The sequence below is a fragment of the Alligator mississippiensis genome, chromosome 1 (genome assembly GCF_030867095.1).
Source record: "Alligator mississippiensis isolate rAllMis1 chromosome 1, rAllMis1, whole genome shotgun sequence".
NCBI classification, from domain to species: domain Eukaryota; kingdom Metazoa; phylum Chordata; order Crocodylia; family Alligatoridae; genus Alligator; species Alligator mississippiensis.
The window spans coordinates 252,540,761-252,555,630 of NC_081824.1; the positions used below are offsets into that span (position 1 = coordinate 252,540,761).

Sequence of the window (14,870 nt, forward strand, 5' to 3'; positions counted from 1 at the left end):
ATATACTGATTTATGCCATTGGCCTTTGGCCCACTGAGGGAGGTGGAATTTGGAATCTCCTGGCTGCACAACCAGCAGTTTATAGTGCCATTTAAGGAGGGAGAAAAGCTGCATGAAAAGGAAAGGCAGCCAGGCTCTTCACAATTATTGTTCTGCATGCAATGAGGAGTGAATATTTAACTCCTGGCAGAACATTACCTCTCAGAGAGCAAAGTGGCTAAGTTAATCAGTTTCCTGAATGCATTCAAGTCCCAAGTGCCAGGAGGAGGATAAAAGTCCAAAACCTTGAGGATGGTCAAAGTCTCCCACAGCTTCCAGAGAGAGCATTTGCTGGCACCTCTGCTGAGTAGCTAGGAGATTCAAATCACTTTGCTGGACAGGAGGATGATTAACCCATCCAAGGGCACATTTCACAGGATGGCTGTGGAGTGGGGAGAAGGAGCAGTACTGCCCTCATGATCATGACCAATCCAAAAGTATCCCCTAAAGCCTTCATGGCTCAGTTACCACCCTAGTCAAGCATATCCCCTTAAGGACTCAGAGGAAGTGGTGGCATATCCTGGTGAGGTTCTCTTGATTCCTGACCAAGTCTTTGGGTCATCTAAAGTGGAGACAGATTCTCATGCGACCAGCTGGCACAAAAACAGCACTAAGGCAATTCCGTGTGTGGAACTCAGCCTAGCTGCTCATCTTCACCTTTAGTACATTAATGGTCACCTAAAGTAACCGAGATCCTTATGCAGATATTGCCATGACATGCAGATCTCAGCATTTCCAAGGGAAGTAGAACACTCATGCTGGATTCTTGTCATTCAGTCACCTATTTCACAGCCATGGCTGAGACTCAGTTGCTGTTTTAACCCAGTTTGATTAAACTGTTCACATCTCTATTCATCTTACAGAGCTGGTGTGACTCAGTCTCAAATGACATAAAACAAGTGGGAGCATTGCTACCTCTGTTGGGGGGATTGTTTGTGATGCATCAGACTCCTTCAGGGAAGAATCTTGGCCCAGTCCATCTGGGAGAAATGGGGCAGGAGTTTGCTTGAGAGCATGCATGTTAGTTTACAATGTCTGTGCCAACCCACATGAGAGGATGGTCTCCTCCCTCACAGTTCCCATCTGGAGATGCAACGTGCCAGTCCAAGATGAGAGGCTCCGCTGAAAGGGTGAGTTAGTTTACAAAACCTAAAAAAGGATATCACTCAAGTGACTTTTGGGTAGAAGTAATTGTCCAAGGTAAGGCCTGTGTTGGACGATCCCCTTTTGCCAATCAACCTCTCTAATGTACATTACTTTTGGAATGGCACTAGCTGAATTATAGGAAAGAATGTGATGCTGCACTTAAGCACACTTGATTTATGGAAGAATCTCTACCAATCACCACTAAAATGCTCCAGCTTGAAACACTGTTTTCCCCAAGTCATTTCTCACAGCAACAGAAGGAAGGATGTTACTGCACAACTTAACCCCTTGTGTATTTTTCAAGAGGTGACACCTCATACAGAGCTTTCTAAATTGACTACCATGGAAAGACTCTGTGTTGTAACTCTTTCCTTAACAGTGTATGTATGTTTGTTCCTCTCTGCACAGAACCATCCTAGGCAGTGCAGCTCAGGCACTGAGTAAAAGTTGTTCCTGAAATAAGATGAGAGGGGTCAGAGGCCCCCTCTAATCCGATTAAAACGTTAAATCCATATCACACTGCTACAATGGGATCACATGACTGATCATTGGTGTAAGCTGTTGGGAAGTCTCCTGTGGGAGCAGAAAAACCAGGCAAAATGGCCAGAATGTTAACCCTTTGAGACTGCCTGGAGCATTCATTTCTAACAGTTCCAAAAGGGCAAATAAGATTTGAATACAGTATTTTCAACATTTTCAGTCAACTTCACTCCCAAATCCATCCCACTGAGATGCCTAGTTCACCACCTAAGAGAGTGCTACAGTCACCTTCATGGCTAATAACAAATTTCTTGCAAAGGCAATAATGAACTGTCTTACTACAACCTACTATCACCCAGAAAAGGATATGCTACCAATTGTGGAGGCTTTGCCCATACTAGAAAATTATGGCATAGTCAGAACCATATACCATCACTCCTCACTTAAGCTAGTGATATTGGTACAGAGATGCTACACTGTTACACCTATTCCCATATGGAGAGGAGAATAACTATATCTGAGTGATGGTTTGGCTCTATCAGAAAGAACTGCAGCTTCGGCTAAGTATGTGTAGTCGATGGCAAAATCTTCCTAGTGTTGAAGCAGATATACATGTAGGGTGGCAGGAAAGGGAATAGGCCATGTCAATATAAAGCACCTTTTACACATTTACACTACTGCTTATCCTAGACTAACTATAAAAGCAAGAGATAATCCAGTATAATTTAAGTGCAGATCAGCCCACCCAGATTATATCAGCCTACCTCAAATCACAAAGAAACTCTGGGATCTGGTAATTCATCCATCTGTTCAACTAACCCAAGCAGCTTTTGATTTTCAGCTGGACCAGACATGTTTATACTGTGGTCAGTAATTGCCTCACAACTTCCTAGTGACTAGGGCCTGCTGCCTCAGGCCTCCTTAGTCCTAACCAGAGCTGGCCTTAGGAGTGGGAAATGTGGGCACCTGCCCAGGGTGCTACGGTCAGGGGGCACCAAACACACATTCACACACATGCATGAGCATCCGGCACTCACAGCAGTGCTCTCCCCACACCCTACCCCAACCCCCCCTGCCTTGCTCTGCCCTACCCTGCCCAAGAGCAGGGCACATGCAGACAGGGTGGCACCTGCTCCAGTCCATTTGCCTTGCTCCACACAGCAGCAGCAGTGCCTGCCCACCCACCTGCCTCATACACCATGATGCTCCAACTCCCTGCCAGACTGTGTCCCTGCCTGCCTGCCTCTGCCTCTTCCTCTGTCTCTGCTTCACCTGCAGCAGTGTCACTGACTTGGCGGGGATAGGTTGCCAAAATACATGTTTGCCCAGGGTACTATTTTCCCTAAGGCCAGCTCGAGTCCTGTCAGGGACACTTTGCAGGGTAAGAAGGCAGCACTATGGGCTAATAGACTTCCTCACACATAATACATAGAGAGGGAGTACAGAAGGAAGTCATCCACACTAGACAGCAAATAGCTGCCTCACCCAGGTGAGGCCCAGCTCCTGCTTCACTGGGCCTACACTAGAATCACATAGAAATCAGGCTGGTAAGAATCTCTGGAGGTCACCTAGTCCAGCCTCTGCCTAAGGCAGGATCATCCATATTCAAATCCTTGTCTAACCTGTCACTAAAATGACACAGTTAACCCTGCCACACAGCCACAAGGCATAACACCCTAACCTGCCACAGGTAAAGCAGGGGGACAACAGAGGTCAACATCCTGCTGCTGCAAGGGTTTTAACAACTAGCATTTCTCAGGAAACTTTCTCCTAGCAATACAACTGTACCAGTGAGAGCAATGGTGGAGGCACCAATACAAACACAGTCCAGGCATTTTTTACCTCCACGTTTCCAATTCCGAGTTGGATGACATGGTGTTAAGACCATCTGCAGCTGCAAGCATCTTTTCTTCTCTACAGCAGCTTTTTCTTCCTGCCCCAGCACCAGTGCCTTACTAATATCAGTGAACAGCAAGAGGTTTTCTCAGAAACACTAGCATAGGGACTTCCCACTGCTAACTACAGAGAGGCTCCCCTCCCACTCGAGAGGAAAGCAGAGTTGGGGAGGCATGAGTGACTAGCCTGAAGATAGAAACTTTTATGAAAAAGGACACGAAATCCCCATTGGCAAAGACTCATATCTCAGCTCTTTGGTGCGGTCCCCTGGTGAAGGGCAGACAAGCCTGGCCATTGTCAGGTTCCAGTGCCCAATTAATAGAGAAGCCTCAAAGGGTAGGGCTATGCAGCCATGACTGAGTGCTTGGCCACAAGCCTGGAGGCAATAAGCTCAGCCCACACCTCCTGCTCTGCTCAAAGTGGGGAGGATACTTTGGGAGTGCCCCAAGCACTTGAGCATGCCAGGAACCCGGACCTTAAACCAGGGACATCTCCAGGGCATCCATCTCTGTCTTGATGAGGATAGAGCAGGAGCAGTAGACAGGGTTCCTGTCCTGAGCAGCTGGGCCTGGACAGATCCAAGATTACAGTCATGGGGGTCTGGCCACACCTCCTTCATCTGTGTGGCACATGCACAGTGAAGACAGCACATTATACATTGGCTGCAAAGCCTGAGGAGATGTAGCCGCAGCCCCTCAATGTGATCCTGGATGCCAGTGAACTCTGGGAACTCACCAGCATATTAGCACAACTCCTGCTGGACCTCTAGGTGTGCTAGGAGCATTGTGAGCTCAACGGCTGGTTGCCATAGGTCTGCACAGAGTCTCTATTTTCAGCTCCAGAGCCTGCTGCTGTTAGCTCTTCCCCCTTCTCCAGGGGACTCCAGGCAGACTATCCAGAGAGTTCGTAGAGCTCACAGCAGATAAGGGGCTCCCAGCAGGAGGTGCTCACTGCACAGATGGCAAGAAGTGCTCACTGCACAGATGGCACAGAGCTAATGGGGGCAAAGGGTACTACAGTGCCGCACCCCCCTCTGAATCCACCCCTGCAGCTGGCTACCATGTGCAGTTGCTGTGCTGGCCTCCTCAGTGGTATTCCCCCATCCCTCATTCTTGGTGCCGTTAGTCCTATACTTCTAAGGGTCTCAGGGCACTTCCAAGCCTTTAATTATGCTTCACGTTCTCCTCAGGGATGGGACAGTGTGTCCTCATTCCCTTTCTATAGAAGCAAAGGGGAAAGAAGTGAAGGGTCTGGCTCCAGGTCAAGCAGCAGCCGGGCAAAAGGAATCCAAAGGTAGAAACAACAAGTCCAAGACCATTGTGCATGTCTTTCCAAAGCCAGGAAACTTACTCAGGGGTTCCTGGCTCCTTGTCCTTCCATCTTGGCTACTTTCAGGGCCCCCTGTGGTAAGGGCACTCACCCTAACTCTGATCATATGCTCTTGTGCCAAAAGGAGGCAAAAAGCAAGGACTTTCCAGCAACCAGTTATGAACCTCACCTGCCAACAGAACCCCACAGAGGGAGCTGCGGCCCCTTGCTAGCCTCAGACCCTCAATTATTTTTTTCTAACTCACTGAATACCTCCTGGGGGTGGAGAGCATGTGACACAGATTGGGCTCTCACTCAGCTGCTAATCTGGGAGGACAGAGATTGCATTGTTCAGAGCAGAGATTCAGGCAGCCAACGGTTTGTGGAGAGGTATGTGGTTGGCTGAAGTCCCCTGTAGCCAGAGGAACAAAAAAGGCAACATGGCCACTGGATGACTGCAAAGGGACAGGTAAAGCTGGAGTGTGGCCCAGGAGGGAAGGCTAGGAGTAAGAAGAGATTTCTGTGCTTCTGCTCTGTGACTTTGACGGTCATTGTAGCCTCCCTATGCCTCTGTTTCCCTAATGGGTGCTAGCAGCCTGTCCTTTATCTTTCCCTGGACATGGAGAAGTGAGGCAAGGCAAGGCAGTCTTAGGTCAAACTGTGCAATCAGATCCGCAGGTCCCATTCATCCCTGGAAAAACTCTGTTTGAGAGATTAGAGTTTGCTCTGATTAGAGCAGGGCACCATGAATCAACACAATTCAGTCCGTGTTTAGCAGTATGTGCCTTGAGATCACCAGTCATTAGTTATGGTAACAGAAAAAAGGCTAGGCAGGATATTAAACTGTCACAGAGACTTAACTTGGGGGAGAGATTATCCCACATCTGCCTGCTATAAGGGTTCTTACACCTCCTCCAGTGCTTCTGAGCGTTTCTGAAGAAAAGAGACCCAATGAGTTGGACCTTGCCCAGCCTGGCACTTTCTAAAAGGCAGAATAGTTACTTTCTTGATAAAAATGCCAGGACTAAGGTTTTGGTTTTTTTAAGCATAGGACTGAGCTGTGAGCAGGTAAAAACTAGCATGCACCTGTCTTTGAGAGGCAGTCAGGCTTTTTGCCACCTGCCCCAGCCCTAGCAGATGGAGTGACGAGTTCTATCTGGAATCAGGGCTCATGCTTGAGGTGATATCTTTTATTAGACCAACGAGATTTTTGCAAAAAAAAATCTTTAATTGCAAGCTTTCAGGCACAAACACCCTTCATCAGGCATGGGAGAAAAGACTATAAAAGTTCTCCTGGGTAGAAATGAAAGTTCATATTTCATAGGACTTCACAGAGGAGTCAGTAGATGGAAAGCTCCTCTGGGCAGGCAGTTCTTAGCTAGTAAGGAGTCTCTCAGCTCTCTTGTGAGGCTCTGTTAGGATGCAAATTACCTTGAACCAGGGCAGGAGCAGTATCTCAGGTTTCAGGTGGTCACAGTTGCTTCCTGCTTGGGAAATTATGAAGATTTCATTTTAAAAATCAGGTAAAATGTGGCATCTTCCATGTGTCAGGTATCCCAGTTGTAGCCGTATTGATCTAGAAGAAAAAGCAATCAGGGCTCATGGTAGAGGTAATATCCTTTATTAGACCAAGATTTTTACAAAAAAAAATTCTTTAATTGCAAGCTTAGACACTCCTTACCAGCTAAGAACTGCCTGCCCAGAGGAGCTTTCCATGTATTGACTCCTCTGTGAAATCCTATGAAATATGAATTTTCATTTCTACCCAGGAAAACTTTTACAACCTTTTGTCCAATGCCTGATGAAGGATGTTTGTGTCCAAAAGCTTGCAATTAAAGATTTTTTTCATACATTTCATAGACATTAGGGCTGGAAGGGACCTTGTAAGATCTTCGAGTCCAGCCCCCTGCCCCAGGGGCAGGAGGTCAGCTGGAGTCAAAGGATCCCAGCAAGATAAACATCCAAATGTTTCTTGAAAGAGTCCAGAGTAGGTGCTTGCACCACCTTTTGGGGGGAGTTTGTTCCAGGCCTTGGGGCCTCAGACAATAAAGAAGTCTTTCCTTATGTCTAACCTAAAACGGTCTTGAACGAGTTTGTGACTGTTGGACCTTGTCATCCCCTGGGGTGCTCTGGTGAACAGATGTTCCCCCAGATCCTGATGCACACCCCTTATGTACTTATAGGCTTCCACCAAGTCACCCCTGAGCCTGCACTTCTCCAGGCTGAAGAGTCCCATAGCTTGTAGCCTCTCTTCATAAGGCCTGTTCTCATGCCCTTTAATCATGGATGTGGTGCTCCTCTGGACTCTTTCAAGCTTCTCCAAGTCCTTCCTAAATTGTGGAGCCCAGAATTGGCTGCAGTACTCCAGCTGGAGCCTCACCAAGGCCTAGTACAGTGGAAGGATGACATCCTGCATCTTGCTCGAGAAGCATTGGTAGATGCAAGCCAGAGTTTTGTTTGCTTTGCCAGCCACGGTAGTGCATTGGTGGCTCATATTCATCTTGTCATCAATCATGACCCCCAAGTCTTTTTTGGTTGTGGTGCTAGCCATGCATGTAAGGAAGCTTTGTGACCGATCAGATTTGGCCAAGCGCTCCCCAAAATCCTGTTGGTCTAATAAAAGATAGCAGCTCTAGTATGAGTCTGATTGCTTTTTCCTCTAGACCAATACAGCTACAAGCTGGATACCCGAGTTCTAGCTGGAACACGTGTTGTCATACCCTCCTTCCCTCAAAATTTGTTATGCTGCCTACAGAGAAGCTGCTGCCTCCCAGAAAACTTTATAAGGCAGCTGGCTTGGGCAGAGATGTGACTTCACTCGCTTTCATTAGTTTTCCTTGTTTTCCTTCCCTGTTTCTTCCACACTGAGGACATTTCCTGGAAAGGATAACACAAGATCATCCTTATCACCTCCTTCTCTTCCAATTATAATATTATTATTAAATGTCAGTGCATGTGCTGCTTCAGAAAGACAATAAGAACATTCCTCTTGTTATTATGGTGGGTCACTCAGATCAAAGGAAGGGAGAAAGAAGTGGAGTTTCACCTCCTGGGACTGTCTGTGCCTGAGTCAGAAGCTCTTCAAAGCATTCTCAAATGCCAGCTACATAGAGATGGACACTACGGCAGTGTTGGGACAAGCTGTGTCACATGCTAAGAGGTGCCAAGGGGTGGTGTGTGGACATGGGAAGGTGGTGGTGGTAAGTCACTGATGTAATCATTCTACAGGAAGTGAAATGAGGCTTGAAGGAACTTGGTCAAGGTGACACAGGACACGGCAAAGCTGAGAGCAGAACCCAGGAATCCTGATTCATGGTGCACTGCTTTAATCAGACCAATTATTTCTCATCCATTAAGCACCGAAGATCCATCAAAGCCTACAGCTAGGGAAGTTCAATAGTGCCCCCAAACTTTCTGATGCTCCTTAGCACCTCCGCATAAGAGATACACCAAGCAGGTCTAAACTGTGGCTTACAGCCATCCTTCTCACAGAGGCTACAGGTCCCAAAATGCAATGCTTTTTCTTGCTCTGAGCTGCTGCCAATCACTGCCTTCTATGAAGGAAGAGATACTCCCAGGCAAGGTGAGGGGGACATATAAACCCACCTAAGGTGCTGAACTGTAAGATAGAGGGGAAGCGCAGAGTTAAGGGTAGGTTCTAAAGTATTTCAGGAGCAAGTTGCAGGTCGGTGCTGAACTCAGAGGTGAATTCATCAGCCACTACAACGCAGAGTACTAACCACTACATGATCAGTTCAGTGCTCCATGCTGGTTGCACAGCATGCTAGAATTGGTAGCCTTTGTAACCCAAACCCTTGGATTACAACTGAAGGGATGTGGGTTTGTAAGGCCCTGTTAGACAAAGCCTTGGCTGGAATGATCTCTTTGGGGCTGGTCCTGCTTTGAGCAGGGAGTTGGACTAGATGGCCCCCTGAGGACCCTTCCAACCTTCATTTTCTGATTCTAGGAGAACACCCCTCAGGTGGAGTACAGAGGCTTACATTCCAGACCCCTTTGCTTTTGCATTTTCAGGCTACAAATTGCAGGGGATATTTGCTCTTAGGGCAAGCTCACTGAATGAGCTGGAGTTGCACAGGGGAGGCTTGGTTCCGGGTCTGTTGCTCGATGGTTGCTTTGCACTATGAGGACAAATGCAAGCTTCCATTTTGAAGCCTGATCATTATGAGGCCTGCCAAATCCACCCAAGTCGATGTTTTCCCTGTATTGTGAAATGCTCTAATGATGTCCCCCAGGTAACACAATGCCATTTTGTTCAGGAGACAAAGCCTGAAGCTGGTTAACTCTGCCATCAACAGCAGGTGTCTGGAATGGCAACAAAGAAACAGCATCAATAATGGAGAAGTGGGGTGAGGGAAGCTAATCAGCTTAATGAAATAAGGCTCAAGGTTAGTAAAGGGCTATTTATAGTCTTCTCCTGGTGGAGCCCTGTGCGCTCAGACTCCGGATAAGACCAGCTCCTTAACAACAGTAATAATCATTACAGAAAAAAATTGGAGGGGGGGTTAAAGCTTGAAAAATTCGCTGCCGGAGGTAAAGCTTTAGAGGCAGAGCTGGCTGGAGTCAGATGTAACTGCATTACAAAGAGATTGAAAGGTTAATAGGAAACCAGCTGACGCTGAAAAAGAACAATTAGAGAGGTTAAGGGGCTTAATATTAGATTAATGGCTGCCTGGAGGATCAAATTCAGAGATTCCAGGAAAATGGAGCTGGGTGCAGAAAAAGCTTTTTCACAGAGCCACACATCTGGTCCTGTCACCCTCTCTGGAGGAGATGGACTGAGATAACTCCAGTGGTCTTCCCCAGCTCTTTTCCCCCAGTCCCTCAATCTTTTTTCTTTACTGGTCTCCATTGCTGCCCCCTCCTGAACACACATGCCTTCCTCATCTTTGTTTTCTTTGGTCTCCTGACAGTCCTTGTCATGCAAAGATCTCAGGACACAGCTCTCCCAGGTGAGCTAGTGTCACCATGCCCTCATTATACATGGGTAAACTGAGACATGGGCAGCTGAAGTGACTTGACCAAGGCCACGCACTGAGTCACTGGTAGAGTAAGGTCTCATCTACCAGCCCCTGGCCCACTCCACCTCCCTTTTCCTGGTTATGCAGTAGGGATACTATGCCTTTCTACAGTCTCAGACACTGCAATTATCCACAGCCATCGACAACACCTTTAGCAGGGCCTTTCTGAAATTGGAGCTATTCACATTCTGTGGCTTGGCACTGGCCGAGACATGAAGAAGATGAGGCATTGAAATAGGCCTCACACACAGGCAGCCTTCATCTGAGGAGGGACTTTTCATATGGCTCCAAGGTTTTGCTGGGATCTTCTCTGAGACACAAGCCAGCCTGTTTGCTCTGGCAAATCTCTGGTAGACTTTTGACATCTCATTAGCTCAAGCAGTAAGGAGCAGGCCGTCACTTTGTGTGATACCCCTGACCTCTCTGACACTGTCAGGACACAAAGGACTGGCATTTTGTAGAACAACATTAGGTTGGAGTTTTTCTAGTCTCAAAACTGTTTCAGACTCTGCTCAATTCCTGGGGCTGAGCAAGGATCTGACCTAGTCAGCTCACGCTCAGCAATTCATTTCTAAATCAAAGTAACAAATAGCTCCTAGCCTCTGCTCAGCTAGCAGTGCCTCAGAAATCAGGACCTCGCTCTCTCACTTTGAACCCCTTCTGGATACAATGCCCAGGACCAAACAAAGAGGAGCCAAGTGAGAGGGCTTTTCTTGGTGGATGAATATGCTGGCACCAGGGTGTACCCTGGCTGTGGTCAGTACAACTGCATACAAAGTCCTGAAGTAGCACACATGCTTTGCTCCTTTCCTACCTTCTGCAGGGCATTAGCCCTGCACATCTGTGCAGAGCACATCCCCACCAGTCACACCCCTGGCTTGTTCACCTGCACTTCCTCAACAGGGAGCAAAGGTGAGCTTCTGTGGAGGTCTCGTACTGCTGCAGGTCTCAGGTGGGTTTTTTTTCCCTTTCTCTCTCTACACACACTCCCCCCCCACCGTTTTAGGTCTTCTCAGCCTGCAAAGGGGCACCTCAGGATTTGATCCATAGAGCAATGACCATTTGAACAGCTCAAAGTAGGATTGCCTCCCCCTAGAGACACACTTCAAGCCTCCCCACCTAAGGTACCCGTCCTGCCCCAGTTCAGACTCAGATTTGACACTGAGCCTAGTCTCTGCAGGGACAGGACTTGGAGATCTCAGCAGGGGGCTGTGGGAACACCCAGTTTAACTCACCCTGACAGCTCTGTGCCTCACTAACAGGTCTCAGAGCCTTGCTTCCCGGCATGCCGGTCAGCTGTCTTGCGCCACCAGCACGGCCTCCCTGTTCCTCAGAACAGCTTATCGCACAGTAATCAGCACTCCTCCCTCCTCCCCTCTCTACATCCCACACAGAGACTCTTGAGGAACAACCTGAAGATCTTCCCTCGCTCACCCCCCCCCCCCCCCGCACTGTACTTGAGACTCTCTCAGGCTAGTCCCTCCTCTCATGCACTAGGAAAAACTTTGCCCAAGTCCCCAGTTCAGGGCAGCCACTCGTGGCCCCAGACAAGTTCAAGCTGGTTGAATCCATCCCAGTCTTATGCAGCTGTCTGTCAAACAGCCGTGCCAACTGAAAAGCCTCCATGCAGAGCAGAGTGCACGGCAGTCCGCAGCTCCTTCCATGGCTGCAAGGGCCAGGCCGTGACATGGGACTGTATGGACAAAAGACTTCCCTCCCTCTCTCCCCACCGCCACTTAAAATGGCCTGCTCATAGCAACATGAGAGCTGTAGGCAGACTGCTGGTTATTACTGTCACATTAGCCAGCATGACATCTAGGCTTCCCATGGGCAGGACTAAATGACTTAGTGTTTAAAACATGGGTAGCTGTTATGCCAGGGATGGGCAATTATTTGGGCCACATAGGGAGTTTTGGGGAGCTGTCACAGGCTGGGTCAGCACCCCTCCCCACATACACAACAGCTCACCAAGCCTCCCTATGTGGGCTGGAATAGCAGGTAAGTGGGGGAAAAGAGGGAGACTAATGTGGATGCCAGCTTCAGCAGGTTCAGCCACCAGCCTGACCTTCTATCACAAGAGACTCGGGCAGATGCCCCGATCCCCAGCAGGAACCTGCCAGCTGATGCTGGTGGCCACCCAGCACTACTTCCAGCATGGGGAGCAGGAGCTGATGTAAGATGCAGGGATGTGCTGTAGGTGTGGGACAGTTCACGGGGTGGGGAGGGGAAGAGGAATACAGAAAGACAGAGAGGCCGCTTTACCCATGATGAGTGGTGGCGGCCAGTGCTGGGCACCAGGCAAAAAGCAGGACTCAGTGGTGGGTGCACTCACCCTTGCCAGAGCCCTTCCAGCTATGGTCTCCCAGAGTTTGCATGGGGGCTGCCCTACAGCTCCTCCCTGCCACCACCACTGCTGTCCTGCTCCATCCCCAGGCCACTCCAGGCCTACAGGGTGACCATGGCAGAGAGGAGCCTCAGGGCATCCCCAGTGTGAGGCTCCACATGAACATAGCAAGAAGCACCTCAGCAGTAGTGAATGGACCCATTGCAGCTTACACCAGCTCCTTCCCCACATGCTGGAAGCAGTGCCAGGCAGCACTGGCATCAACTGTGAATGCAGCCAGTAAGTTCCCGCTGAGATCGGGGCATTCGCCTGGATCTGTAGGTAATGCTACTGCATCAGCACATCAGTTGCAGTCCCAGCTAGTGGCCCCGACCCCCAGCAGGAACCTGCAGGCAGCATCCACAGCTGATGCCAGCGCACACCCAGCACTGCTTCTGGAACACAGGGTGAGAGCTGGTGTAAGCTACAGATGGGGCTGGGATGTGCCCACCCACCCGACACAATGCAGCAGCCAGAGCCATCAGCTCCCCATTGGCCAGATCCTATGACTATGTGGCCACTGATGCACAGGTCAGATACAATCAGTTGGTGAGCCAGATGCAGCCCATGGGCCGTATTTTGCCCACCCCTATGTTATGCTCTGGTGCTGCCCTTTTGTTAGTAACAGCAATGGTGGGGTATTCTAAGAAGATGCTAGATATCGCTAAGACCTTGGTCTGGGGATAGGAAGCAGCAGAAGCTGCATTATTTTGGGAGTCAGAGTTAGAGGCCTTGTCTGTGTCCAGCAGCCTCAGCAGTGAATCATCTCAGTACTCATAACAGGTGAGCAATGTCTTTGCTCTACTATGCAGTGCATGGCAAGCAGGAATCCCTTTATTCCTCTGTGGTGTGGAGCACAGCAGCTCCAGTCTCCTAGCATATTAGTAAAGCCTCTAGTATATTTTTAACTGGACAAAAATATGTGTTCTTTCATATGTGATGATACACCTCACCATCTGCACCCCCCTTTTCAAAAGCCCAGAGCTGTCCATGTACCAACTTAACCGGCTTCTGCAGCAGGAGTTTAAGGGGTGGGTGGAGGTTAGCTGAGGTGGGTCTGCATACAGGTCTGTACCACTTTAACTGTACACATTTAGAAAGTGGTAGAGTTAAGTACTGCAGCCCCCAGTCTGTCTTCACTGGGATAAACTCGGGCAGCTGTCCCAATCCCCAGCAGGAACCTGCCAGCCGATGCTGGTGGCCACCCAGCGCTACTTCCAGTATGAGGAGCAGAAGCTGATGTAAGCTGCAGGGAAGTGCTGTAAGTGTGGGACAGTTCATGGGGTGGGGAGGGGAAGAGGAATACAGAAAGAGAGAGGCAGCCGTACCCATGATGAGTGGCAGTGGCCAGTGCTGGGCACCAGGCAAAAAGCAGGACCCAGCAGTGGGTGCACTCACCACTGCCAGAGCCCTCATTCGGTCTATTCCCATAAACATAATGCAGACACGTAATGGTCCCAGAACTATATTTAGACCAGCTTTTAAAGTTCACAAGGTACTGCAAGCCATTTGGATTGAAGGCAGCAAAGAAGCACAAGCATTAGTCTTTAAATGGAAGGGCCCTCACCAGGAAATGTATGGTACTGGCCTGTACCTCCAGAAGCCTTCTGGCATGGAACAATTAAAAAATTAATGTGTAAAATGAAACCCATTCCTAGCCCTAGCCAGCTGTCACAAAAATCCAATTGCTATATATGATATACAAGGATCTGTGCTCAGTCCCCACAGGCACCTTTCTCCTGAACAGCCCACACTACATGCATACCCCATCATGTTCAAGAAGACTGGTGTTTTTGTGCTTGGTAAAGATATGAAAATAGCACCACTGCTAGGCCCAAAAAAGGTTCCAGCCAGCTGCCTACCTTAACTCTGGATTCTCACAGGCTATACTCACAAGCTATGATGCAGAAGCAACATAATTGTTGGTGTTAAGGCGACCCCAAGTGGCCAATTTTACCATTGGCATCACATGTCTACAACCGCACACAAAGTCCTGGTCCAATGTGTGACTAAATTCCCTTTAACTTACTGGAGAGGTTTCACATACAGCACAGAGTGATTTCTAGTACAGACCAGGTCAGGCTCTGCCTGAGGCCAGCTCTCTGTGGATCCTACATTCCCAAAGGAAGGAGGACTACAACTCAGCATGTTTTTATCAGTTCAATCCACCCAGTATTAAAGTTTAATCTTGTAATTTTCAGTCAATCATGCTTTTGGGGTGGGGGGAAACACCTGACCCGTGACTGTGCTTGGCAATGCAACTCCTTGTGAGTAGCACTGTCCATGGGCAGGTCCAGGATTTCAGAAAAGGGGATGCATCCTGGCTCCCAGTCTCCCCACACCCACACACATGCACCAGGGTGGGCAAAACACGCTGCAAGAACAGCAGCAGAGGTCTTTTTTTAAGTTCCTCAGGCAGGTAGAAATCTTCCCTCCCCTTCCCCTTCCCCTTCCCTTCTGTGCTCAGTGGTATATGCCCTCCCTTTCCCTCCCCTCCCCTCCCCTCCCCTCCCCACTTACCCACCCGCCACTGACACCCACCCATCACTGACAATAGGGAGGCTGCAGACCCACTCCTG

The 14,870-nt window shown here is 48.9% G+C and overlaps 1 long non-coding RNA gene across 2 annotated transcripts in view; it reads left to right on the forward strand.

Annotated features, from left to right (window-relative positions):
* The first annotated feature begins 326 nt into the window (after window positions 1-326).
* LOC109280321 (uncharacterized) overlaps window positions 327-14,870 on the forward strand; it is a 29,642-nt gene continuing 15,098 nt past the window's right edge. The window contains exon 1 of one of the 2 annotated variants that reach the window (XR_002086601.2): window positions 327-1,169. This is a non-coding gene — a long non-coding RNA (uncharacterized LOC109280321). Of the gene's footprint in view, window positions 1,170-9,042; window positions 10,861-14,870 lie in introns of those variants that run through there. The other variant, XR_002086600.2, reaches the window with a different exon arrangement.